General features: G+C 46.1%; 1 pseudogene; it reads right to left on the bottom strand.

The window, feature by feature from the left end:
* Window positions 1–2,692: 2,692 nt before the first annotated feature.
* On the bottom strand, window positions 2,693–12,245 carry LOC138671785 (snurportin-1-like; annotated as a pseudogene).
* Window positions 12,246–12,877: the final 632 nt, after the last annotated feature.

Here is a 12,877-nt window from a genome sequence, read left to right as displayed (position 1 = left end):
GAAGTCAATAAAGGAGAATGCTTTCCAGGTATCACATACATCCCAACACACTTCACACTCCAGGCCAACAGGGGGAGCTTTGCTGCTTCTATTTATTAAGACACTCCTCACAATTAGGAAAAACTGGTGGCTTGGGTTAGGAAGTTAGACAGATGGAAGCTGACTGGAGGGAGGAGTTAGTCAGTCCCTGTCAGGCAGACAGAGGGAAAGGAGGAACATCGAATAACTGCTGACAGTGTGGTCCCTGACAGGGGTGGGCTCCTGTCAGAGGCCTAGACAGAAGGCCACGGAGCTGCGCCTGCCCCACGTGAGGCAGACTCCAAAGAAAGACATTAAAGGGAATTGCGTTGCAGAGAGTGAGAAACGAAGTCTTAGCAAAAGGAGAGGAAAACCAGAAGGAGTTCTGCCCTATAATAGGCTGCCTCCTTCTGAGGCGCAGGAGCCGGTAGCCAGAACACAGAAGGAGTACAGGCCTCTATGCTTTACTTCAGAGACCGACAGGATAGCTAGTTCCATATTGGTTGTCCAACCTTTTACCCTGGAGGCAGGATAGCAAACTGTGGAGGCCGGGGCGTCTCTAGGGTCCCTGTAAAAAAGTCTCAGGCCACCAGTCATACGGGTTGTTCCTATCCATCCAGGGGACAGAGAGAAAGACATAACATCCAGAACACCAACATCAGTTGTGAGAACCTCACTGAGAAGCTCAGCAGGGAGGTATTACGACACTCAGGCGCTAGAGGAAGGCTACTGATTTCCTCCTGGTTAAGGGGACTCTGGATTAGCCTTCAGACCGGCCGGACTCTGCCTAACCGTGATCTGGTGCTCTGGACTGTGGACGCTGAAGCCTTCAGTAAAAGGTAAACAGACTGCAACCTTGTGTCCTCGTTCTTTACTGCGTCCTGCACCATTCACAATCTACACTTCTGGGAAGCCCTGGGGCCATAATTCATCTGTGGGAAAGTACACCATCTAGCTGCCATAATATCACCCCAGCGGACCCCAAAGCATCGTCGGTCACCCTGACCGAATACCACAGGTGGCGTCACGAACATTAAACCATAAAAACGCTTCCTTTTATTGGACGGCCCTCAAAGGGCCACGGACCGGGTCGAGGCACCGTGACATCCCTATCGAGGACAGAAGGACCCGGTACCGAGTACCCCATTGTCCTACATGTGGGGGCGCTTCGTAAGCGCAGGCAGAGGGCACCACATATAGTCTAAAATATGCAACAAATGATAATTTGACAAGTCAATATACCGGGGAAGTGTAAACGAATGAACTGACCTTGTTGTAGAATCAATTATGAAAAGGAAACACCGTAGAGGATAAGTAAGGAAACACCGCAGAAGGAAAACAATTACCGTATTTTCCGCTTTGTAAGACGCACTTTATTTCCCCCAAATTTGGGGGGGAAATGTGGGTGCGTCTAACAAAGCGGATATACCGCTTACCATTACAGGCTGGGATAAGGGGGTGTCCGCTGCCGCCCGCCGCTGTCGTCCGCCACCGCTGCCGGGGTTGTCCGCTGCTGCCCCAGGTGATGCTGGAGGCTCCGGTGCTGCGGGGGGCTCTGGCGACATTTTGTGAAAGACCAGAGCCCCCCGGCAGTTCGTCCATGCGTTCCAGTATGACTAATTCCGGGAAAATGGCCGCCGGAATCTCAGGAGATGAGATTTCAGCGCTGAGATCTCATCTCTCAAGATTCCGGCGGCCATTTTTCCGGAGTTAGTTCCAGTATCACTGACTCCGGGATAATGGCCGCCGGAATCTCGGAAGATGAGATTTCAGCGCTGAGATCTCATCTCTCGAGATCCCAGCGGCCATTTTCCCAGAGTCAGTCATACAGGAACGCATGGACGAACTGCTGGGGGCTCTGGCCTTTCACAAAATGTCGCCAGAACCCCCCGCAGCACCGGAGACAGCCCTGCAGCATCGGAGACAGCCCTGCAGCACAGGAGCCCCCTGCAGACCCCTCATCCTAGCTTGCAGCACAGGAGCCCCCCTGCAGACCCCTCATCCCAGCCTGCAGCACAAGAGCCCCCCTGCAGACCCCTCATCCCAGCCTGCAGCACAGGAGCCCCCTGCAGATCCCCTCATCCTAGCCTGCAGCAATGCTCCACTCATGCCTCCAGCAACGACCCTGGGACCCTGATCCACCACAGCCACAACCCCTGGTAAGTAATAAGACGCATGGATTATAAGACGCCCCACCAATTTATTAAAAAAAGTTTTTTCCTATTTTTCTCCTCAAAATTTGGGGTGCGTCTTATAATCCGGAGCGTCTTACAAAGCGAAAAATACGGTATATGAAAAGGGCTCCTAGGTGGAGCTGTGGAAGGAAAAGAGATGCTGAATAAAGAAAAAAAAAGGGGAAGGAAAGAACAAAAATGAATGACAAAAAAAAAAAAAGTACCTACTGGCAACATGGACTGGGACCGCAATCTCACTATACCAATACGAGCTAGAGGAATGCATACATAGTAATGAGAAATATAAAAGTGTATTTTTATTTAAAAAAAAAAAAAAAAGCTATAAACTGTATTCTGCAGGTTTATAAATAGTGCACCCCTGTACATTAACTCCATATCAGGTCTAGAACAATATTAAGGTCAAAGCACAGGTGGTGTTATATGAACAGCAGCAATGAATGTGCGCACTATCCAGGAGAGTGTGTGCCAGCAGTCTTTTCTTAGGATGGAGGGATTGTTGACAGATGTTCCAGTTCATAACGTCCACCCTCTGCTGCTCCTTTCCCATCCTTCTTGTGTTCAAGAATCTGTCGCATTTGCTCTTGTGCATATGCTGGCTTTTCTGTAAGGGGTCCTGGTGGGGCAGGAAATCCTAGAATTTCAGGTGCCATGTATGGACGTAACCAGACCAACGAACTTGAAAGGGTTGATCTTGGAAATATTACACAACCCATCTTCTTCCTGCAGCTTTGATTGGAGCCAGTAAAAGCGAAATACCGGATTACTCACCGGTAATGCTCTTTTATAGAGCCCACGACAGCACCCACTAGAGAGAGGGGATCCGCCCCTAGGAACAGGAAACCTACAGAGATAAAAGGGGCGGTCCCCCCCTTGCTCCTCAGTTTTACAGAGAATAGGAGGAACCGCCGCCAGGTTTTAGTTAATAGGCTCAGGTATATTTATATATACTTACAAACTTATACTATATCTTTCTATTATTTACACATCACCACAACTGTACCACGTGCAGCTATATAAAGAAAAGGGAGGGATGTGAACGGGTGCTGTCGTGGGCTCTATAAAAGAGCATTACCGGTGAGTAATCCGGTATTTTCTATTCGCCACGACAGCACCCACTAGAGAGATTTACAGAGTCTGTAGATTGGGTGGGTTTACTGAGTCAAGGACCGATACCCCAAAGGTTAGATCAGAAGCAGAAGATAGCACTATTCTATAAGCACTATAGATTAGACCTTATAGAAAGGTATTAGGCGAAGACCAAGTTGCAGCCTTACATATAAGGTCTATTGGCACGTTCGCCCTTTCTGCCCAGGAAGAAGTCGACAAGGCTCTTGTAGAATGTGTTCCTACATGCATTGGAGGATCTCTTCCTCTAGCTTTATACGCCAAGATCATGGCATCTCTGATCCAGCGAGATAACGTGTTCTTTGTGACTCTGGATCCTTTGGTTCTACCCTGGAAAGACACAGAGCCCTACTCCTCCTCCAGTCCCTGGTTCTCTCTAAATAGGTCAGAACAGTCCTTTTAACATCTAGGGTATGATGTCTTACTTCTTCTGGAGTTGAGTGGTCTTTATAAAAAGTAGGTAATAAGATCTCCTGGGATCTATGAAAACTAGTGGCTACCTTAGAGAGATAACATGGGTCCGTTTTCAAAATTATTCTGTCTGATGTCACAGATAAAAAATGGAGGATCTATTGATAATGCATGGAGATCGCTCACTTCTCTAGCAGATACCAAAGCTACTAATAATACTGTTTTCAATGAGATCTTTTAAATGAGGCTGTATGAAGAGGTTCAAAAGGGTTTTGTGTCAATGCATCTAGGACCAAAGTTAGATCCTACTGCGGAATCTGCAGTATATTAAAGGGACTCTGTCACCTGAATTTGGCGGGACTGGTTTTGGGTCATATGGGCGGAGTTTTCAGGTGTTTGATTCACCCTTTCCTTACCCGCTGGCTGCATGCTGGCTGCAATATTGGATTGAAGTTCATTCTCTGTCCTCCATAGTACACACCTGCACAAGGCAAGATTGCTTTGCGCAGGCGTGTACTATGGAGGACAGAGAATGAACTTCAATCCAATATTGCAGCCAGCATGCAGCCAGCCGATAAGGAAAGGGTGAATCAAACACCCAAAAACTCCGCCCATATGACCCAAAACCAGTCCCGCCAAATTCAGGTGACAGAGTCCCTTTAATTGGTCTTGATCGCTCACATGTAGTGTTGAGCGATACCGTCCGATACTTGAAAGTATCGGTATCGGATAGTATCGGCCGATACCCGAAAAATATCGGATATCGCTGATACCGATATCCGATACCAATACAAGTGAATGGGACATCAAGTATCGGAAGGTATTCTCATGGTTCCCAGGGTCTGAAGGAGAGGAAACTCTCCTTCAGGACCTGGGATCCATAGGGATGTGTAAAGTAAAGCATTAAAATAAATAATATTGATATGCTCACCTCTCCGGCGGCCCCTGGACATCACGCTGGTAACCGGCCGGCTTCTTTGTTTAAAATGAGCGCCTTCAGGACCTGCGAATGACGTCGCGGCTTCTGATTGGTCGCGTGCCGCCCATGTGACCGGCACGTGACCAATCAGAAGCCGCGATGTCATTCGCAGGTCCTGAAGGCGCTCATTTTAAACAAAGAAGCCGGCCGGTTAGCAGCGTGATGTCCAGGGGCCACCGGAGAGGTGAGCATATCAATATTTTTTATTTTAATTCTTTATTTTACACATCCCTATTGATCCGATACCTGATATCACAAAAGTATCGGATCTCGGTATCGGAATTCCGATACTTGCGGTATCGGAATGCTCAACACTACTCACATGCAGATATAAAATCGGGATATCCACCTATTGCCCACAACGTCATAATTAAAGAGAGCTCCAAGAGCTGAAACCTGAACCTTCAGAGTGCTTACGGAGAGCCCTAACTCTAGACCATTCTGTAGAAACTAATATAGAGAATATAGGAACTTCAGAAGAAAGTTGTGCGGTATGGAATGCGAGAAATTTTTTCCCAATTTTAACAAATTCTGGTAGTGGAAGGCTTTCTACTCCTCATGAGGGTATCTGTTAACCCTCTAGAAAATCCCCTAAGATTTAATAACCGCCTCTCAAATTCCAGACAGTCAAGTTCATGCCCTTTACCGGAGGATGGAGGAATGGTCCCTGAGACAGGAGGTCCTTGTACTGAGGCAGAATCAAGGGGTCTGTAATTGACATTGCCCTGAGCCACGAAAAATCATGCCCTCTTGGGCCAAAATGGGGCTATCAACAAAACCCTTGCCCCTTCTTCCCTTATTTTTCTTATTACTATGGGCAATAGATTCCATGGAGGAAAAGCATAAGCCAGGTCGAATGTCCATGGTACCTGGAGGGCATTGAATATGTCTGGATTGTTTTCTCTGCATAGAGAGGCAAACACTGACTTGACGATTGGCTCTTGTGGAAAACAAGTCTATTTGAGGTACACCCCATCCGGCTGTTATTTGAAAATCTTTCTGTTGAGCATCCATTCCCCCTGATGAAGAGAGTGCCTCCTTGATGGTTCAGATAGGCCACCGCGGCGGTGTTGTCGGAAAAGACCCATGTGTGAGAGCCTCTCAGCTGAGGGAGAAAGTCGAGTAGGGAATAATATATAGCTTTTAATTCTTTAACATTAGAGGAATTATTAAGTTCTGATCTGGACCAGAGACCCTATCTGATCCTGAAAATGTGCCCCCCCAGCCTTCAGGACTAGTATTTGTGGTCACTTTACTAGAAGGGGGGGATCACCCATAAAACTCCTTTCGACAGATTTTCCCAATTCAACCACTATGTAAGGGAGTGTACTACTTCTAACGTTAGAAAAAACTGTCTTATCCAAACATCCTCTCTTTTTAATGTCCTCTTCTAATACAAACTTCTGCAGATGTCTAGTATGGAACTGTGCCCACTGAACTGCAGGAATACAAGAAGTCAGAGATCCTAGCAATGACATTGCACTTCTCAATGACATACTATGCTTTCTGATCGCTAAGGTCACTTTATCTACTATGGAGGCCTTCTTATCATCAGGAAGCTTACATATTTGGTCAACTGAATCTAGAAGGAGCCCAAGAAACTTTTGACATGTTACCGGCTGGAGTCTGGATTTTCTCCAGTTGACAATCCAGGCAAGTGTTTGCAAAGAAAACACTACTTCCTCCAACCTTTGCCCACACTGTAGGGAGCTTTTACCTACAATCAACAGGTCATTTAGATACGGAATTACCAGTGTGTCTTTTACCTGCAGAAATGACATTACTTCCAATAACAAATTTAGTAAAAAACCCTCGGAGTCATAGATACGCCAAAGGGCATTGCTCTGTATTGCAGATGACGAACCCGCCCATCTATAACAACTGCTACCCGAAGAAATTGCTGGTGTAACTGGTGTATAGAAGATGGTAATAAGCATCTTTAAGATCCAGTACTACCATGTAACAATTTGGAATTTTTTTTTTTTTTTTTTTAATATAGCTGAACGAATGGATTCCATTTTAAATGTTCTGGTTTTATAAAGGTGTTCAGTTTTCTCAAATTAATTATAGTTCTGAAAGAGCCGTCAGGCTTAGTAATCAGAAACAAGGGAGAGTAAAATCCTTTCCCTATTTGAGATGGCGGGACTTCTATTAAGACTTGTTTGGACAAGAGGGATTTAATTTCTGTTTCGAGGGCCTCCTGCTGAGGCCTGGATTTTAAGGAAGTGAGAAGGAAAGAACCCGGAGGTGTTTGAATAAAATCTAAAGTGAGGCCTGAAGATACCAAATTGATGGCCCATGGATTAACATTTATTTCCTTCCATTGTTCAACAAATTCTAGTAGTCTAGCTCCCGCTTGTGAAATATGATCAACGGAACTTATCCGCTGGTTTAAAGGGGCGTTTATTGAACAAATTTCCTTTTGTTTGAACTCTTATTCCAACGGTCCTTAAAGCCTCCCTTCTTGCCAAATGGTGGCTTCCTGAACGCCCTTCTGTAAGGAGGAATAAAGGGATTGGGGCTTCCTTTCACCCGCCTTAGTATTTCATCTAGGACAGCTCCAAAGAGGTACTCACCCTGACAGGGTATGGCACACAACTTAGACCTGGACTGGGCATCTCCCTTCCAGTTTTTTAACCATGACGAGCCGTATTAGTGAGGCTAACTGTTCTGGCTGCCAGGCGGAGCGAGTCTATTGAGGCATCAGATATAAAAGCCGCAGCCCCCTTAATCAAAGGAATAGCAACACGCAATTTCTCCCTGGATACGTTGATGTTTTGGTCCAGCTGCTCTAGCCAAACCAGCATAGATCTGCTAGTTGACGTGGCTGAGATTGCTGGTTTAAACGCGGTGACACAGGCTTCCCATGAGTTTTTAAGAAGTGCATCTGATTTTTTTTTTTTTTTTCCGCCCATAGGATCTGACAAAAAGCCAGCATCCTCCACAGGTAAGGAGGAACGGTGAGAGGTGGATGCCACAGCCGCATCCACTTTAGGCACTTTAGACCAAGAGGTCAAGTCCTCATTATCAAAGGGGTACCGCCTTTTACATGATACCGGCACAAAAACCTTTTTGTCCTTTACTCCACTCCCTTTTAACAAGGTCTTTAATGGCCTGATTTACAGGGAACACATGGCCCTTCCTTTGATTTACAGGGAACACATGGCCCTTCCTTTGGGAAAGACCTGCGAACATAACGTCCTGAGGTGTCTGAGGTTCCTTAGACTCTGATAACCCCATAGTTCCTACTTTTTTATTTTTTTTTATTTAAACTTTAGCAGGTCAATTTGGTATTTTTCATGATGGAATTAGAACCCTGGACTCCAATGTTGCAAAGCACCAGTCCTTTCCACTGGGCCACCGTGCTGCCCCACATTCACAGCCGAACTACCTCCCAAGGACTGAAGCTCCTCCCGGATCATGAGACCTAACTCTCCTGCTGCAAAGTGTGATCTATGCAATTTTGACACAATTTCTTTATATATATACTAGATGGCAGCCCGATTCTAAAGAATCGGGTGTCTAGAATCCATATATACTTTATTCAAATGTAAGAATAATACAATTAATAAATAATAGTAAGAAAGAACAAAAAATGGCTGCACTCACCAGCTCTTGACAATTCTTGTTATTTAAGGTACAGTTACACAGGATCCATGAACATGCTTATGAGGGGAGGGATGAAAGACATCAGACGACCAGAGAAATTGCTGGGCAATAATGGACAATGTCCTTATGTGGCAAATAATAGAGCAATATACCCAATGTGGCAAAGAAGAGGTTAATAAACGGCAGTCTCTCAGTATAACAGTCAGTGAATAATAGGCAGTATATGGAGAAAACACCAAACAAAAGTTCAAAATTGGTGTGAAAATGTCACTGAACCACTTCACAACTAAATATATATAGTTTTTGTAAATGGTATCATTTTTTTGACGAAATTCGGCAGGAGCTTGAAGAGCAACGTCACTGGGACCGCCTCCACGCAGTAGAAACTTGCTGTGAGGTAAAAATTCAAAAATCACATCAAAATGGTGGGCGGAGTGTGTCGCAGTACGGCACGTTTCTGATTGGTCGCTCGCAGCAGGCGGCAACCAATCAGACACTGGACACTGTTGACGTCACTTATCTCCGGACATTAGCTCCAGACAAAGCCACGGAAGTTGGCACAAATTGCAGGAAGTAGTATTCTAGGCAATTATATATTAGATATACAGTGGGGCAAAAAAGTATTTAGTCAGTCAGCAATAGTGCAAGTTCCACCACTTAAAAAGATGAGAGGCGTCTGTAATTTACATCATAGGTAGACCTCAACTATGGGAGACAAACTGAGAAAAAAAAATCCAGAAAATCACAGTCTGTTTTTTTAACATTTTATTTGCATATTATGGTGGAAAATAAGTATTTGGTCAGAAACAAAATTTCATCTCAATACTTTGTAATATATCCTTTGTTGGCAATGACAGAGGTCAAACGTTTTCTGTAAGTCTTCACAAGGTTGCTACACACTGTTGTTGGTATGTTGGCCCATTCCTCCATTCAGATCTCCTCTAGAGCAGTGATGTGTTTGGCTTTTCGCTTGGCAACACAGACTTTCAACTCCCTCCAAAGGTTTTCTATAGGGCTGAGATCTGGAGACTGGCTAGGCCACTCCAGGACCTTGAAATGCTTCTTACGAAGCCACTCCTTCGTTGCCCTGGCGGTGTGCTTTGGATCATTGTCATGTTGAAAGACCCAGCCACGTTTCATCTTCAATGCCCTTGCTGATGGAAGGAGGTTTGCACTCAAAATCTCACGATACATGGCCCCATTCATTCTTTCATGTGCCCGGATCAGTCGTCCTGGCCCCTTTGCAGAGAAACAGCCCCAAAGCATGATGTTTCCACCACCATGCTTTACAGTAGGTATGGTGTTTGATGGATGCAACTCAGTATTCTTTTTCCTCCAAACACGACAAGTTGTGTTTCTACCAAACAGTTCCAGTTTGGTTTCATCAGACCATAGGACATTCTCCCAAAACTCCTCTGGATCGTCCAAATGCTCTCTAGCAAACTTCAGACGGGCCTGGACATGTACTGGCTTAAGCAGTGGGACACGTCTGGCACTGCAGGATCTGAGTCCATGGTGGCGTAGTGTGTTACTTATGGTAGGCCTTGTTACATTGGTCCCAGCTCTCTGCAGTTCATTCACTAGGTCCCCCCGCGTGGTTCTGGGATTTTTGCTCACCGTTCTTGTGATCATTCTGACCCCACGGGGTGGGATTTTGCGTGGAGCCCCAGATCGAGGGAGATTATCAGTGGTCTTGTATGTCTTCCATTTTCTAATTATTGCTCCCACTGTTGATTTCTTCACTCCAAGCTGGTTGGCTATTGCAGATTCAGTCTTCCCAGCCTGGTGCAGGGCTACAATTTTGTTTCTGGTGTCCTTTGACAGCTCTTTGGTCTTCACCATAGTGGAGTTTGGAGTCAGACTGTTTGAGGGTGTGCACAGGTGTCTTTTTATACTGATAACAAGTTTAAACAGGTGCCATTACTACAGGTAATGAGTGGAGGAAAGAGGAGACTCATAAAGAAGAAGTTACAGGTCTGTGAGAGCCAGAAATCTTGATTGTTTGTTTCTGACCAAATACTTATTTTCCACCATAATATGCAAAAAAAATGATAAAAAAAACAGACAATGTGATTTTCTGGATTTTTTTTTCTCAGTTTGTCTCCCATAGTTGAGGTCTACCTATGATGTAAATTACAGACGCCTCTCATCTTTTTAAGTGGTGGAACTTGCACTACTGCTGACTGACTAAATACTTTTTTGCCCCACTGTATATCTATATATCTATCTATCTATATATATGTCAGGTAGAGACTCGTTACATATTGCACACTGCTTGTGCTTAGTCTTCCCCGTCAGTTTAGCCGGCTGCTGGGTTGTTTGATCGCCCTGGGGTGTAGAACGGGATGATTTTCACTGATTTATCAGTGGAGTCACTCACTTTCGAGTGTCCACTGCCTTCCTTTCTAGGCAGGATTAAATCCTCCAGTGGGCGCTCGATATTCTCCTGAGACGACATGTTGCACACAGACTAATGTCCTATCTGCTCTTAAGAGTGTAGGCCATTTGAGGAAACACTCCCTCCTTTCTTTTTTTTATTTATTTTTTATTTTTTTCCCCATACCTGAGAAATGGGGAGTCAGATCGGAGTAGCGGTGTGTGACGCTGGTGTGGGCCATGGCCAGCAGTGGACGCAGCAGAAGTATGAACCCGTCAAGTATGCTGCCCCATTCTCCACCATCGTCTATCGCCAGGGCATCGCATCCACCGCTGCAATGGCGTCCATACCGGAACACCAGACTGACCTCGCGCCCCCGGAAGTTCAGCATCTACTTCCGGGACGCCGACCATACCGCGCATGTGCACGCTCTATCTATTCCATGCGGCTGAAGTTACCGCTACTGAGCCCGCCGCTGCAGTGCTATCCGTGCTGCACCACCACCTTGAACAGAGGGGTAAGCTATAATTCTCTCACAGTGTCTACTTACCGGCTTATAGCCGAAGGGACATCTGCAGCCATGCGGTGGAGAGATACAACAGTGTCCCAGCAGGGAGACTTGACAATCCGGCATCCATACAGATGCGATCAGAAGAGGGGGGAGCCAACAGGAACATACCCCCGTCTCTGATACTCACTCTGGAGCCCCTGCCGCTCAGACGTACAGGCGGCAGTCCAGGCGAGCTATCCTCTTCTTAAACTTGCAGAGATTCTCTCTGAGGGTTTCCCACCAGGAACAGGAAACCAACTGAGGAGCAAGGGGAAAACCGCCCCTTTTATCTCTCTGTAGGTTTCCTGTTCCTAGGGGCGGATCCCCTCTCTAGTGGGTGCTGTCGTGGCGAATAGAAAAGTCAGTGTGGCAGTCGTACACCGGGTGTCCCCTCCAACACATGACATCTAACACGTAATATGTGCGAGACTCCTCGTTATATATGCAGTCTAGAATAGTGTAGTCTTTACCAGTACCACTGTTATGCCGATTTCCACCTGGTAGTAATGATGGAAACCTGTTCACGCAGTACCCACTTTCAGTCTAAGCTGCAGTAGAACCCTGTGAAGCCACAACTAAAGAACGCTTTCCAGTGGGGCAGACTACAAGAATCCAAAGATCAGCCAGATCTGGAGGAATTTCTATTAGCCACTCAGAAAGCATAATCTGGTTAGCATAATGTCTGGGTAACTTTTTGCAAGGCTCCACATCCATGTCCTCTGCGTCTTCATCTTCTGTTTGTTTCCCATCCTCAGCCTTCTCTTCATCTTGGTCTGTCCAATCCTCAGATGCGAGCCAGCGAGCATGGTTGCTATAGTCCAAGCGCTTTAGTTTCTGTAGTTCCAGCAGTTTCCTCCTGCGCTCGCTCTGCTCCAGAGAGCTGGATTTGCCTTTACACTGCGCTAATCTTGGATGAGGAGCTGAAGTACTATTGAGGTGGGAAGAAACCGCAAAGCTCCCTGCAAGGGCCTCTGAGGGCATCCATCATCTGCTGTTCACATTCTCTCTGGTGCCTCAGAGGAACCCTGTCTCCAGACACAAAGCTGAAGTACAGACAGTGAATGCAAAATGACCTCATACTTATAGCACTACAGACAAAAACCCATCTTGAAACCCAGATGACCGACTGGAGAGCTTACTCCTTATATCCGGAGACAATCAGCCTGTGTCTGACAGCGGTGAGTAGGGTTGAGCGAAACGGGTTGAAAATTTTCAGAAGTCGCCGACTTTTGGCAAGGTCGGGTTTCATGAAACCCGACCCCTGTGTGGGGTCGGCCATGAAGTCGGCGATCTTCTGAATCTGGAATCGGAATTCCGATACCGATTCCCGATATGTTTAAGATATTCGGAATTGGTATCGGAATTCAGATATAAGTGTAAAATAAAGAATTAAAATAAAAAATATCGCTATACTCACCCTCTGACGCACCCTGGTACTAACCGGGAACCTTCCTCCTCCGAATCAGCGCTTCCAGGACCTTGCGGTGACGTCGCGGCTTGTGATTGGTCGCGCGACCGCCCATGTGACCGCTCGCGCGACCAATCAGAAGCCGTGACGTCACCGAAGGTCCTGCAAGCGCTGATTCTTAGGAAGGAAGGCTGTCGGAAAGAAG

This window comes from Ranitomeya imitator, chromosome 3 (genome assembly GCF_032444005.1).
Source record: "Ranitomeya imitator isolate aRanImi1 chromosome 3, aRanImi1.pri, whole genome shotgun sequence".
NCBI classification, from domain to species: domain Eukaryota; kingdom Metazoa; phylum Chordata; class Amphibia; order Anura; family Dendrobatidae; genus Ranitomeya; species Ranitomeya imitator.
The sequence above is the reverse complement of the archived record's forward strand: the minus strand, read 5'-3'. Positions and strand labels throughout refer to the sequence as shown.